Genomic DNA, 15,721 nt, shown 5'->3' with positions numbered 1-15,721 from the left:
AGTGGCATCTTACGTTGACGAGAGCAAGGCAGTGACCATGTAGTGCATGTCCTAGTAGCCAAGAACAACAGAAAGCTATGAGATGGACTCCGGGGGCAGCTGGGTAGACTGGAGACAACAGAAGAGTGGTACCCAAAGGATGGATGCTGATGGGTCTTTTTTCACCAAGGATGCTATGTCACACAAATCTTTAAGACTTAAATTGGGCCGGGCGGTGGTGGCACACGCCTTTAATCTCAGCACTCGGGAGGCAGAGGCAGGTGGATCTCTGTGAGTTCGAGGCCAGCCTGGTCTACAGAGCGAGATCCAGGAAAGGCACAAAGCTACACAGAGAAACCCTGTCTCGGAAAAAACAACAACAACAACAACAAAAAAGACAAATTGGATGACTTAAACTCTGTCCCACCACTTCTGGGAATACTTTCCCCCAACTTGGGATCCCTTTCCCAGGGCAACTCTGGGGTGATTACTTAATTTAATTTCCATATCCAGAGGAGAATAAACTGATCTTTGGGGCTGCAGCTCTGGGTTCTGCCACATGAGGGCCTTGTTGAAAAGACATAGCTTGGTTGCCTGGTGACAGGAGCCTGGAAATAGTCAATAGCGCCTGTGGGCCCAGCCTAGATGAAGTCCCTATATCCTAAGGACAGCATGTGCATGTGCACGCGCGTGCGTGCGTGCGTGCGTGTGTGTGTGTGTGTGTGTGTGTGTGTGTGTGTGTGTGTGTGATGCTGGGGATGGAGTCTAGTGCTTTATTGGTCACATAGTATACTTGGTTATCTTGCATTTGTTTCTCAGAATGTTTTTGAAAAAGAATGGAGATCTCCCGTATAGCTACGCTCACTCCTTGGCCACACAGACCTGAACATTTACGGTTCCAGCTCTTTACTTACATATATACACTCAAAACCACCCTGTACTTCTCCAGGCTTGCCAGCAGCATGCAAAGGAAGCCAGGTCAGGACAGGCTCCAGGCTCTGTGGCAAACTGTCCCTGGGAGCAGCCGTCCCTCAGCTCTGATCCTTTCTGGGCTCTTGATTGGAGTCTTACAGCCTCCTCCTCCTCCTAAAGACACCCCATTCCACAGAAGGAAATGACTGCTCCCCACTGCACTGGAACGGGGCGGCGGGGGGGGGGGGTCATTCTGGTTCCTGTACCGTACTTCTGACTTCCGTCAGCTGTATTCACAAGAGTCTGACCCTTCCTCTCTCACCTCTTGGGAGTCTGTTGGTGACATGTAATCTCAAAGGCTCTTTCCCAGAACTTTGAGTCTGGCAGGGAAAACAGAACGGGTTCTAGCCAGTGGCTTTGTGGGGACGGCCCTTCGGGAGAGCTGTGTAGAGCATCCTGATTTAAGGATGCAGGCAACGGCTGTTTTTCCTGTGTCCTGAATTCTGCTGGCCAAGGCTTATCTTCCAGTCTCTCACCAATGTGGGAAGCTTCCCCCTGGCCTTCCCCTGTTCCTTAGTTTCTGGAGCTTGTATCAGGAACCCTGTCTGACACAGTCTCCCAGGGGAGAAGGCCTTGCCCTTCTCTTGTTTCCAATACTCGCTTCTGCTTGTTCCTCAGGAAGAGAGTTTGGGTGCCCAAGAGGAAACACCTACCTTGGCCTACATAAAACTGCACAGACCAAAAATAAAAACAAACAAACAAACAAAAAACATCGAAACGAAACAAAACAAACCTAAGGTAATGTGTGTCCTAAATGTTGGCAGTGACAGCTGGGCCGGTGAGGTTCCTGGGGCGACATCATGGCTCCCATATCGTTCCTTGTTGCCACAGGTTCCACTACAGTTGCTGTGTGTGTGTGTGTGTGTGTGTGTGTGTGTGTGTGTGTGTGTGTGTGTGTGTGTCTGTCACTTCTCCCACAGTCAGAGAGCCTGAGACATTGAGAGAAAGGTGATGAGGGCTGCCAAGTGCCCTGTGCCGTGTCCTTGAGGAGCCTTGGCTGGCACTATGGCACTGCCCGCTGCCATTATCACCCACTGGTTTGGGTGTAGTTATTGACACAGCCAAGGGCTGATACCTGAGTTGACTTTGTCGTATGCGTGACTCAGGGCAAGCCCTTGGTCCCAGGGCCCCCAGTCCCCCACTCACACAGGAGGGGATGGGACAAAGTGACCTCTAAGGATCTGCTGCTCAACGTTGGGCCTGATGAAAGAAGTACCCAGGGAATGAGCTGGAGTCACACTCCAGGGCCCCGGAGACACAATTAAGATCCCACACGGTCAGCCCTCTGTTGACTGCACATGGCACATACCCACCCAAAATGAGCAAGGATAAGTGTGGGGTGGGGGTATTGGCTCAGAGCACTGAGAAGCTTTGGATTCCAAGGGGCTGGGCGCCAGGGATAAAGGGAGCCAGGGGGACTCAGATCTCTTGTTGCTTCATCCCTGGTCATGCCCTCCCCATGCCAGCCAGCAGACCTCACGCACTCAGAGAATCCACTGGGTGGATTCTGGTGACAAGCCCTCCCCTACCCTTGGAGTTGGGATGCAGGGGAATTACAAGGGTGGTGGCTGGGAGTGGTTCTTTGGGGGCACACCAGGACTGTTGCCAGAGGTGGAGATCATGATGGGGAGAAAAGACCCACAGACGTCCCCTCCGGTTCAGCAGGAGTCCCTCAAGAGTGTCCTCGGATGGACATCATCATTGAACAGAGGTGTTGAGAAAGGCAACCACATAGGCCCAGCCCGGTGAGAACTCAAATTCACCCTGAAGCTGGAAAGTTCTGCAGAAACACAGGGATGTTTCTTACCATGTGTCACCCAGACCACAGCCGTTCCCTGGGGAGTATTCTTGATGCCAGGACTCTGTTCCTAAACAAGCTGAGTGTTTAGACAAGACCTTGCCACATAAGCCAGACTGGCCTTGAATTTGTGATTCTTCTGCCTCAGCCTCCCAAGGACTGACATTACAGGTGTACACTACCACACAAAACTTCCAATCAATTCTTTCAGGATAAAGAGGAAGGAGGTCCCTTTAGGAAAACGTTTCCAGTTCTGGAAGCAATGGCTCAGTTGTTAAGAACATTTGTTGCTCTTCTGGAGGATCCCAGTTTTGGCTCCTAGCACCCATGTTGGGTAGCTCACAACTGCCTGTAATTTGAGCAGCAGGGGATTCAATGCCCTTTTCTGACCTCCATGGGCTCCTGCACACAGGTGGCATACACACACACACACACACACACACACACACACACACACAATTAAAGAATCTAAATTTCCCCCAAATGACCCCCACTAGAAGCCCCACGGAAAAGAAATCTTGTCCTCCACAGTTCCTGACTCACCCCATGCTGTGAACAAGAATGTGGGCAGGCGCTCTGCCAAGAATGGCCTGGGAAGAGGGACTTGGGAGAGGCCACTCACACCGGCTCAAATGAACTGTGAAGGTGGAGGCAGCAGTAAGCTGGTGACTGTGGCTTTTGAACCTGGAACTTCCTTCTTGCAACAAATTAATCTGCCCACCCTTAGGGTTGGTTCTCCCAAAACAGGGAAAACCATGGGGGGGGGGGAGTAGACATGGTTTTAAAGTTATTTTTGTATTTTTCTCATTTCAATCAGACACAACCCTTGCAAAGTGTGTAATCAACAGAAATAGAAGTATGAGTTAGGTAATTGTTAGGAGAAAGACAAATTGGGAGGTTGGTAATGTTTAAAAGGACTGTAACTGGGTAGGTAGGTCATGGCAAACAGGCATGTAACTAGGGGGATGATTAAGTAGAAACAGAACTGGGAAGGTAAGTGAGAGAAAATTCAAAGAGGAAAACACGGAGGGTCAAATGGTAACGTAGACCTGAGTGGCTGAGCTGGGATTTCAATCCAGGGCTGTTTGGTTTAAAAATCAGATCTTTACATGTACACGGTGCCACACATACATACCAGCAAAGCACTTATATGAATATATACAATATATTATATTAATATAATATATTATTAATTATATTAATTGCATATTGTATTATATTATTTATTATTAATTATATAATACAATATATTGATTAGATATAATTATATAAATATATTACATATTAATATATTATCAATATATCATAATATATTAATTATATTATTAGTTAATATTATATTATATATTATTATATATATATATATTTCAGGCTTACTCGCGTGGCCTTCTGGGAAAGGCCTCATCTCTAGCAGGGGTAGAAGAGCTTGGGGAGAAGTCCGCAGGCAAACCCTCTGACGTCACAGGTTTGCAGAAGGAACATTGGCCTAAATCAGAGCCAGGTCACTGCTTAGTCTTGTGACTTCCAGTAAGTTATTGGGGTACTAGTCTCTCAGTCTGTATAATAGGATCACACTAACAGGCCCCCAACTTCTTTTCAGCTGCACAATGATGTCATGGGGGAGGTCCTAGCAGAATAACCTGTTTTCTGGGATCCTAAGGCCTGCTTGCCACACCCCTGTGTCCCTGTGCTCCTGCCCCTGCACCGGTTACAGCCATGCTGGTTGCTGCGGAATGAGGCCTCAAGGATCCCTGAGATCTGTTTTCAAGCCTTAGAGAATAATACAACTTCTACAGGAGGTCTGACGTTCACCATCTTGGAGGACTGAGGAGATTCTAGAATCCTGTGTCTTCATCATTGAGGACGGCAAAAGCAGACGGTGGTGATTTCGTCAACATTTACCTGGTCCCTCTAACTGGGCGTGGTGCTAGTGAGCAAGGCAGACAGAGGTGAAGGGGGAGAGCCACCGTGGGAGCACGATCCTGTCCACACATCGCACTGATCTGTGAAATGAGAAGTTTGGGGCTCCAGTGAAAGGACTCTTATCCTGGGCTGCCATGCAGGGATGAGCATTCTCACCCGCTGTTGCAGGACCACGCATCTGTGCGGCTTTCTCAGAGAGTGAATTTTCGTATTTTGACAAATGTACCTCTTTTAAAATGTATTTTATTATTTTATGTATATGGGTGTTTGCATGTATCTGTATGTGTGCCTGGGGCCCACAGAGGCCAGAAGAGGGTGTCTGATTCCCTGGAACTGAAGTTATAGATGGTTATGAGCTGCCATGAGGGTGCTGGGTATCAAACCCAGATCCTCTGGAAGAGCAGCCAGTGCTCTTAACCTCTGAGCCATCTCTCCAGCCCCAACAAACGTACCTCTTAATCCAGCAACTCCAAAAACTATCTTCAAGAAATGCTTCCTGCTGGGCAGTGGTGGCGCATGCCTTCCTTTAATCCCAGCACTTGGGAGGCAGAGCCAGGCGGATCTCTGTGAGTTCGAGGCCAGCCTGGGTTACAGAGCGATTTCCAGGAAAGGCGCCAAAGCTACACATAGAAACCTTGTCTCTGAAAAACCAAAAAACAAACAAACAAACAAACAAAAAGGCTTCCCTTGGGCCAGTGAGAGGGCTTAGTGGGGAAAGGGGCTTGCTGCCAAGCCTGAAGACTTGAGTTTGATCTCTGGGACCCACATAGTGGAAAGAGAGAACTGACCCCTGCACATTGTCCTCTGACCTCCACACATGGACACACAGCAAATAAGTACAGAAGTGAATAAACGTAATCAAAAATTGAAAAAGGAATCAAACTGTTTTCCCTGTATACAAGAGGCAAAGCAAGGCCCCTCATTGGTGTGCTGGTGGTGTTTGTGCTGATTGGGGGCAGTCAGCAGCCAGCCACCAGGAGATGTGTGTAATGACATGGAGTATGGGATGATATGGAAAACTTCCCCAGGGCTACTCGGGAAAAAAGCGGGTCTCAGAATATCGTTGGTTCTCACACCCCCACCGTGAGAAGCTTCCTAGCCGCCATGATGGTTATACAGAAAGGAAAGACAGGCGAGGACAGTGATGTGGGGCTGGAAACCGGAAGCTTACGTATTTTAAATGAGAACCTAGAATAGTGCAACCACTTAGGGAAGCAGCCCGGAAGTCCTTCAAACAGCTAAGCACAGAATTACCATATATGTGACATGCAATTGAAATCCCAGCACGGAGGAGGTGGAGGCAGAAAAGTCACGAGTTCAAGGTCATCCTTGGCTCCATAGTGAGCTGGAAGCCATTGTAGGCCACATGAGACCTTATTTCAAACAAAGCAAAATAAAAATCATTACCATACAGCCTATTAATTCCACTCCACGATGTATAGCAAGCACTAATACGAACACAAACTCATACATGAATATTCATAGAAACATTATTGTAATAATCCAAAGTATGAGACAATCTAAATGTCCACAAATGGATGAATGGGTAAATAAAATAACTGCATAGTCACAAAGTGGAATCTTGCTCATTCAGCTTAAAAAAAAAAAAATAAAGAGCAGAGACGTGATTCGCAGACAAATCTTGACAACCCTCCTAAGTGAGACGCCACTCACAAAACACTCTGCATGAGTCCATCTATCTGAATGCCCCAAACAAGCATATCTACAGACACAGAAAGCTGAGCCATGCTGGACTGGAGCTGGTAGGATACGGGGCGGGACACAGCTGAGGGGTATGGAGTTCGGCAGATAAGGCCCAAATCTGTAAATACACTCACCCTGAGTTTTATACCTAAAGTAGGTAAGTGACGTGGTGTGCTGTCTATGTCTCAGAAAAGACCCAAAATAGACGCAGAGTTTTACAACGACACATTCCACAATAGCTTCAGTGTCCTTCAGTCAGTGATGGGTTGAGGAATTATGGTGAAATAGATGGCCGGAGACTAAAGGAGGATGCCTGTGTGAATGGGTATTGCGTGGTCTCCACAACAAATCCACACAATGGGTTCCTCCTGTCACATGCAGAAGAAACTGGGCAGTGAGAGTGTCTGGGCATCTTATTAGCTTGCTTGTGTTTAATGCGTAGACTAGACGTTAACGAAGTACAGCTTCCACGTCAAGTGCAGCCTGTTGCCTGTCATGGTATAGTCATCGATAAGAATGCTGTTTAGAGTTTTCAGTAGTTGATAAACAATCAAAAGTGGTCAGTTGGGAGACACGGCCTGGTAGAGCACTTGCCTAACGGGCACATGGCCCTAGGCTCAATCCCTAGTACTGAAGTGTCATAGTACTCAAAATTAAAATTCGTGTCTACAAATAAAGTTTTATTGACATATAGCCCTACTTATTTATTATGTGTTGTCAATGGCTGTTTTCTTAATGATAGGCTTGATTAGTTGCCAGAGACCACAAACCTTCAAAGCCTAAAATATTCACAACCAGGCACCCTATAGACAAGGTTTGCTGACTCCTGGACTAATAACTATGAAAAGAAATGCTGAAGCCTTCTGTCCAGTGGACTGAGCTGGCTGGGGGTTGAGTTCCTAGAGGCCGAGGTTGAAGAGAGCTAGCTCACTCGGCACCCTTTGGACCCATTAAAAGAAGTCAACACAAGATGAATGTAGTGGTAATACAGTCATCCCAGCATTTCAGAGCATGAAGTAGGATGATCGGCAGTTCAAGGTTAGGCTCCATAGATGCATTTAAAGACAGCTTGGGCTACGTGATACTCTGCCTTAAAACCCAGCAACAACAGAAAATGTCAACACACACACACACACACACACACACACACACACACACACACATATATATAATATATATATATATGTATACTTCCACATTAGGACATGTATGCACACATACTGGCTATGTGTGTTTTTGTTTGTTTCGGGACAGGGTCTTATTATGTAGCTCTGGCTGGCCTGGAACTCACTATGTAGACCAGGATGGCTTCAAACTCACAGAGTTCCCACTGTCATCCAAGTGCTGAGATTAGAGACATGTGCCACCAGGTCCAGTGATATGTGTATGAATATTTTATATATGAATATTTTATTCATAAAATATATATGAATATTTTAATAGCTGTATACCAAATGGACAACTGAGGGTTCTTTGTGAGAACTAGCTGAGGAAGAGGAAATAAAGTTGTTTCAACTATATGTGTGCGTGTGTGTGTGTGTGTTGTTGACATATTTTTTAAAATTTAACATTTATTTGGGTGGGTATGTGGACAAATTGCAGGAGTCAGTTCTCTCCTTCTACCATATGGATTCTCAGGGCTGAACTTGATCATCTGGCTTGGTGGTAGTTTCCTTTGCTGGCTGACCCACTTGAGGGTCCCATCTGTTGTGGATGTTTTATAAGGAGAATCACTTATGTATGGTGTGCAATTAAAAATAAAGATGTATGGGCAGTGGTGGCTCATACTTTTAATCCTAGCACTCAGGAGGCAGAGGCAGGTGGATTTCTGTGAGTTCAAGGCCAGTCTGGTCTACAAGATGAGTTCCAGGATAACTAAGGCTGTGTACAGAGAAACCCTGTCTTAAAAAACCACAAAATAGCCGGGCGGTGGTGGCGCACGCCTTTAATCCCAGCACTCGGGAGGCAGAGCCAGGTGGATCTCTGTGAGTTCGAGGCCAGCCTGGGCTACCAAGTGAGTCCCAGGAAAGGCGCAAAGCTACACAAAGAAACCCTGTCTCGAAAAACCAAAAAAAAAAAAAAAACCACAAAATAAAGAAATAGGAAAGAAAGAGAGAGAGAAAGATGTATCAATGTGGTAATATTTGTAATCTAATAAATAAAGCTTGCGTGAAGATCAGAGGATAGCGCCAGCCACAGAGTTAAACACAGAAGCCAGGCAGTGGTGGCACACACCTTTAATCCTAGCACTCAGGAGGCAGAGGCAATCTATCTGGATTTCAAGGCCACACTGGGCTCCATGAGATAGATCCAGTCTAGGAGGGAAACAGAGCCAGCCAGGCAGTGGTGGCACACACCTTTAACACCAGTATTTGGGAAGCACACATGCCATCAATCCCAGCACTAGGAAGGTTGAGACAGGAAGTGAAATGGCTGGGCGGAGAAAGACATATAAGGCGTGAGGAGACAGGAACTAAAGCCTTTTAGACTGAAGACTCAGAGGCATTCAGAGGTTTCATGGAAGTGGCTGTGGCTTGCTCCTTTCTTTCTCTGATCTTTCAGCATTTACCCCAATATCTGGCTCTGGGTTTTTATTATAAAACCCTTTAGGATTCCTGCAACATATCATCTTCTAGTTTCTTTTTTGTTGTTGTTTTTTCGAGACAGGGTTTCTCTGTGTAACTTTGTGCCTTTCCTGGAACTCACTTGGTAGCCCAGGCTGGCCTCGAACTCACAGAGATCCGCCTGGCTCTGCCTCTCAAGTGCTGGGATTAAAGGCGTGCACCACCACTGCCCCGGCATCCTGCAACATATCAATGTCTGGTATAGAGACACATGTCTGTCATCCAAGTACTGGGGAGGTGGAGACCAAAAAAAAAATCACAAATTTCAGATCAGCTGGGCTTTATGAGACCCTGTCTTAAAATACAAAACAAAACAAGAAGGATGAAGAGGAAAAAAATAAATCCACCACCACCACAACAAAAATGCATTCATTAAAATAAACAAGAATGGTTCTTGCTTTGGTAGCACATATATTAAAATTAGAATGATACAAAGATTAGCAAGGCTCCTGAACAAGGATGACACAAATCTGTGAAGCATTCTATATTTTAAAAGAAGGAGGAAGAGGAGGAGGACGAGGAGGACAAGGACGAGGAGGAGTCTGCATCCATACAGTGACCATTACATTTTTAGAGGCCTATGTTGTTGTAGGCTCTGCTGGGGCACAGGCTAGACCCTAGTATAGAGCATGGCCCACTGAGGCCTATCACAGTTACAGAGTGAGTGGGAAGGAACAAAGAATTTGTGTTAAGAGGAAGATGTGGCTGGGAGGTGGTGGTGCACGCCTTTAATCCTAGCACTCGGGAGGCAGAGGCAGGCAGATCTCTGTGAGTTCGAGGCCAGCCTGGGCTACAGAGTAAGTTCCAGGAAAGGCGCAAAGCTACACAGAGAAACCCTGTCTCAAAAAACAAAACAACAACAACAACAACAAAAAAGCTGAAGATGTGCACACAGAGGGATGCACACTTAGAGAAGGGTGTGTCTGGCTGTGGAAGCACGACCCAGGAAGATGTTAGGCCCAGAGCGGCAGAGCAGGGACATGACCCACAGTGCTGCCTCAGCCCATGGCTGAAGCTGCTGGTCTGCAGAGCCATGGTTAAGGGGTCTGAGCCTCTCCCACTGTCCATCCCCATAAGGTTCCTGCTTTGGTTTGTCCTTCACAGCTTCCTGGAGGGCAGCAGAGGAGTCTAGCTGGATGCTGGCTCCAGCTTCTGCTGGCTGTCTTGTCAGCAAGCATGTCTGTGGGGTCCTTCATCTCTGGGAATGACGGAAGACTCTGCTCACAGGGAATCCGGAATCCCCTGCCGAAGGACCAAGCCTTGGTGGCTGCAGCAGAACTACGTGTCCAGGGACAGCCTGGCTCTAGAGACAGCCAGTGTCACACATGGATGATGGAGGACATCTCTTCTGTTTGCTCTTATCCTTTTCCCCTGAAATTCTTCAGGCCTGACTCACACACACACACACACACCACCCTTTGTGACTGAAATATAGGTGGGCACCCTGAAACGCCTTTAATCCCAGCACTCGGGAGGCAGAGCCAGGCGGATCTCTGTGAGTTTGAGGCCAGTCTGGTCTACAAAGTGAGTTCCAGGAAAGGTGCAAAGCTACACAGAGAAACCCTGTCTCACCCCCCCAAAAAAATTTTATTATTATTATTATTATTATTATTATATTTTTTTCAAGACAGAGAAACCCTGACTGTCCCGGAATTCACTCTGTAGTCCAGGCTGGCCTCGAACTCAGAGATCTACTTGCCTCTGCCTCCTGAGTGCTGGGATCAAAGCCATGCGCCGCCATCACCCTGAATTCTTTCTCAGTTCAAGGAGCATGGATGGAACTGAGCCGATCCTGGATACAAGATCGGGCCAATCAGATTATTCCATTCCCCTGGTCACTGTGGTTGGTTCAGAGGCAGGCGTGTGTGTCCATGAATGGCAGCCCCAAGACTTGGGCTAGTGCTCTCAAGAGAGGGGCCTGAGGTTGTTATAGGAGGGTTTTGCCACTATGCAGAGCAATCTAGCCTAGGAATAAGGCCGCAATAGAAGGCTCTGGGAGCGAGAGACCAGTTCCTGATGGTCCTGTTTAAACTGGTTCTGTTCTGCCTTAAGTCCTTAGCTAGCTCTAGCCTCCTCGTCAGTGGAAGGAACATAGGACACTCTCTCTGCTCAGGCTGGTTAGCATTGGCAAGGGTCATGGCTGCTCCTCAGGCTTGGCAGAGCCTTGGCTCTGAACACTCCATGGAGATTTGCTTCACACCCTCTGTACTTTGCACTTCAGTCCTCTGTGGCTCTTCCTGGGCTGTTACCTGTCCGGAGGCAGGCTGCTTTCTAGCCTGCTCATTTTCAGCCCCGGGTGAGGTGTCTGACCTGTTGAACATCTGATTCCTCTGAATTCTAGCCCTTGATTCTTCAGGCCTGCTGCCTGCCTGCCACCTCTCTCTCTCTCTCTCTCTCTCTCTCTCTCTCTCTCTCTCTCTCTCTCTCTCTCTCTCTCTCTCTCTCCCCCTCCCCCCCTCTCTGTCTCTCTCTCTCCCCCTCCCCCCCCTCTCTCTCTGTCTCTCTCCCCCCTCCCTCTCTCTCTCTCTTTGTCTCTCTCTCTCTCCCCCCCCCTCCCTCTCTCTCTGTCTCTCTCTCTCTCTCACACACACACTCTCTCTCTCTCTCTCTCTCTCTCTCTCTCTCTCTCTCTCTCTCTCTCTCACACACACACACACACACACACACACACACACATACACACTTGCCGCCCTTCGTGACTGAAATACAGTTGGCCACCATTTTGGCCTTTCACCTTTATTGAACATTTCCTGTGTGACAGACTCCATGCCAAGCACACTCATGGATAATCTCCTTCGGTCTCAATAACCTCTTCCACAGGTTTTATGATTATTATTCTCATTTTCAAGCAATGGGAAGCAATAGCTTAGCAAGATTGACATCAGACAGCCAAGTCACACCAGGACAAAGCAGGCCATATGAGGGGAATGACCCCAGAGGCATGCTCCCACTCCTGAAACTGCTTCTAGCCTGAATGGGCTACATGATCACCTGAGCACAAATGCCCATCTTAGAACCTTCCCTTGCCAAACACAGGGCCAGGGCTTAGCAGGCCTGGGAAGCCTCTTGGTTAAATGAATGCCTCCAAGGACACTGAGGCAGGAGTCCCGAGGACCTCACCCAGAGAGTAGCCAATGTCTCCTCATCAAGTACGTTGGCCCTAAGAAAAACTTTGGAGCAGTTAGATGTCTCCTTGAAAGAGCTGGGGTTCTGCCCTGCCTGAAGAATGGCTGCAGCCCAGGACGAACACGAGCAACTCCAGCAGGAGAGGAAAACAAGTTTAAAAGCTTCATCCCACTCTTCAAGGGCGATGTGTGAGCTCTGAGAGGTGAGGTCTGTAAGCCAGGGTCCGAGAGAAATTCAGATTCTATGAGATTGCTTCATTTTCTCTCTCTCTGTCTTTAATTTTGTGTGTGTTTATTTTTTCAAGACAGGGTTTCTTTGTCTAACCTTAGCTATCCTGGAACTAACCTTGTAGACCAGGCTGGCCTCGAACCTAGAGATCTGCCTGCCTCTGCCTCCCGAGTGCTGGGATGAAAGGTGTACACTACCACTGCCTGGCAAATTTTTTAATTTTTAAAATAATTTTATACAATATATACATTGATCACACTCTTTCCTCTCCCCTGACTCCCCCTAGATCTCCCCACCTATCCAATTCCATGTTCTTTAAAAAACCAAAACCAAAAAAGCACATACACACACAAACACCATGGGCTCTGTTTTGCATTGTTCAGCTACTCCTGGGCATGGGGCCTTGCACTGAAGTGTCACTTCACTGAAGAGAACTGATTTTCCCTCTCCCGGCAGGCACAAACAGCAAGCAGCTTCTTGGCTAGGGATGGGACTTTGTACCCATCCCCCTTCTTTGTGCTGGGGTTTGTCTGGCACGAGTTCATGCAGGCCTTGTGCATGCATCACAGTCTCTATGAGTTCATGTGTGTGTCTACCCGGTCTGGCTCTTACAATCTTTCCTCCTTCTCTTCCACATACATCCCTGAGCCTTGAGAGGAGGAGTTTGATAAAGACATCCAGATATGCCGGAGAGATGGCTCAGTGGTTAAGAGCACCGGCTGCTCTTCCAGAGGACCCGGGTTCAATTCCCAGCACCCACATGGCAGCTCACAACTGTCTGTAACTCCAGTTCCAGGAGATCCGACCCACTCACATAGACATGCATGCAGGCAAAACATCAATGCGCATAAAATAAAAATAAATTAAAAAAAAAAGACATCCTATTTAGGACTGAGTGCTCCAAAGTCCCTCACTCTCTGCACACTGTCCACTTGAGGGTCTCCCTGTCAATTACCAGCCTCTGCAAGAGGAAGCTTATGACAAGGGTTGAGGGAGTCACTGATCCATGGGTACAGCAGTAGGTCACCAGGAGTTGTTTGGTTGCTATGATCATTTAGCAGAACAACAGTAGCATATTGTCCCCTGGACTCATGATCTATCTAGTCTCAGGCTCTTGGCCTCACTGTGCAGGATTCCTCAAAAAGCTGAAAATCAATTTACCACAGGATTCCCTCTATATCACTCTTGGGCATATACCTAATGAACTCTACATCTTACTACAGAGACACTTGCTCATCCATGTTCACTGCTGCTCTCTTTCTAACAGCCAGAAATTTGAAAAACACCTGGATGTCCATCAACTGATGTATGAACAGTGAAAACGTGGTGCATTTATACAATGGAATATTATTCAGCTGTTAAAAGAGAATGAAATTAACAGGTAAATGGATGGAACTAGAAACAATCCCCTTGAGTGAGGAAACCCAGACCCAGAAAGACAAACATTGCATGTTTTCTCTTTTTAAAAAAATTTGTTATTCATGCATCTTATTTTATGTGTATTTTTTTCTGCATATATGTATATATACCACATACATGCTTCATGTCCACTGAGGTCAAATGAAGAATAGAATCTCTGGAAAATGGAGTTATGGATGATTGTAAACCACCATAGGGGTGCTGGGAATCAAACCTGGGTCCTCTGCAAGAGCAGCAAGAGCACTTACTCTCTGAGCCTCAAATGTTTTCATTTGTATATGGATACTAGCTTTTAAGCTTTAGATATATGTGTATGATCTGGAGTACCCAAAGACATTAGATACATAGTAAGGGACCAGGTCGGAGGAGGGGATTCTCCAAGGAAGGGGAAATAGAATACAGTGTATAAAGCAATAAAGAGGAAAATAGAAAAGGAGAATTAAATAAAAATCACTGTAAATTAAATGGAGGGGGGATGGGAAGGTAGGGTAAAGGAGAGACTATAGGGAGGGACAATTAGCATTAAAGGTCTTTCAAAAGGCCATATAGAAACCTACTATTGTAGAAACTTCCTAAAATATACACACATGTAAAGGAGTTATTTCCAGTGATTTTTATAATCACTAGATGGCACACCGCTGTACATCCCAATTGGGAAAGATGGTAGGGGGTAAAGGCGAAAGATGGGCAGGTGGATGGGATAGGGTAAGACTTCCCTGGGGCTTCTGATCTTCTCCAGCAGGAGGACCTGCAGTTTGCATGTGTGCTCAGGTAACTGGCTCACTGTAGAACGTTACCCCCACCCAGGCTCACATCCTCAGGGGGTTACAGTAGCAGTGCTTTTCCACATCAAAAGTGGGTTTTGTTTTAACTTTTTTTGTAATTGCTTGGAATGAGTTTATGAATTGCTTTTTCTTCCTGCTGTGTAGGAATTGGATGGAATTTGTCACTTTTAGCATCTGAGAATATTTTTTTTTTTTTTTTTTTTTTTGGTTTTTCAAGACAGGGTTTCTCTGTGTAGCTTTGCGCCTTTCCTGGAACTCACTTGGTAGACCAGGCTGGCCTCGAACTCACAGAGATCCACCTGCCTCTGCCTCCCGAGTGCTGGGATTAAAGGCGTGCGCCACCACCGCCCGGCTATTTTTTTTAATTTAAGAACAAACACAAACTTATACTTCTCTTATCTCATCACAACCCAAGTTAGCTAAATTTTCAAGGAACTATATTTTATAAAAAGCCAACTCGTGTGTGTGTGTGTGTGTGTGTGTGTGTGTGTGTGTGTGTGCATTTTTCTGGGGATTGAACCCATGCTAGACAAACACTCTATCACTGAACTACTCCCCAGTCCAGAGTTAATGTTTCATATTACTTCCTGAGACTTCCAAGGCACATAACAAATAACAACAATAACAGAGAGACAATGTTGGGTTGACGAAACAGCTCAGAGGGTAAGAGCACCAAGCATGATGACCCAAGGGAGATCTACAACACCCCAGAGTGAAAGGAGTGACAACTCCCAAAAGTTCAAATTGTCTTATGACACACACACACACACACACACACACACACACACACACACACACACAAATATAAATCAATTTGATTTTTTTTTATTTGATTTGCTTTTTGAGACAGGGTTTCTCTGTGTAACAGCCCTGGTGATTCTGGAACTCACTCTGAAAATCAGGCTGGCCTAGAACTCACAGAGATCCATCCACCTGCCTCTGCCTCCTGAGTGCTGGGATTAAAGGTGTGTGCCACCACTGCCCGGCTTAATTTAATTTAGATTTTGTGTGTGTGTGTGAAAAGTAAACGAACCTAAGGCAGGAAGCTGATGGATACCTTGTGCACCCACAAAGCCCCACACTCTAATTAGAATGAAAGTATACCCTACAGAATCTCTTTTCTCTGGAAGCTCATAAAAACCCCTGTTTGGCAGACGTTCAGT

General features: G+C 46.5%; 1 pseudogene; it reads left to right on the top strand.

The window, feature by feature from the left end:
- The first annotated feature begins 9,394 nt into the window (after positions 1-9,394).
- LOC128113145 (uncharacterized) lies at positions 9,395-9,492 on the top strand (annotated as a pseudogene).
- Positions 9,493-15,721: the final 6,229 nt, after the last annotated feature.

This window comes from Peromyscus californicus, unplaced genomic scaffold (genome assembly GCF_007827085.1).
Source record: "Peromyscus californicus insignis strain IS unplaced genomic scaffold, ASM782708v3 Scaffold_17__1_contigs__length_78620276, whole genome shotgun sequence".
Classification (NCBI taxonomy): domain Eukaryota; kingdom Metazoa; phylum Chordata; class Mammalia; order Rodentia; family Cricetidae; genus Peromyscus; species Peromyscus californicus.
The sequence above is the reverse complement of the archived record's forward strand: the minus strand, read 5'-3'. Positions and strand labels throughout refer to the sequence as shown.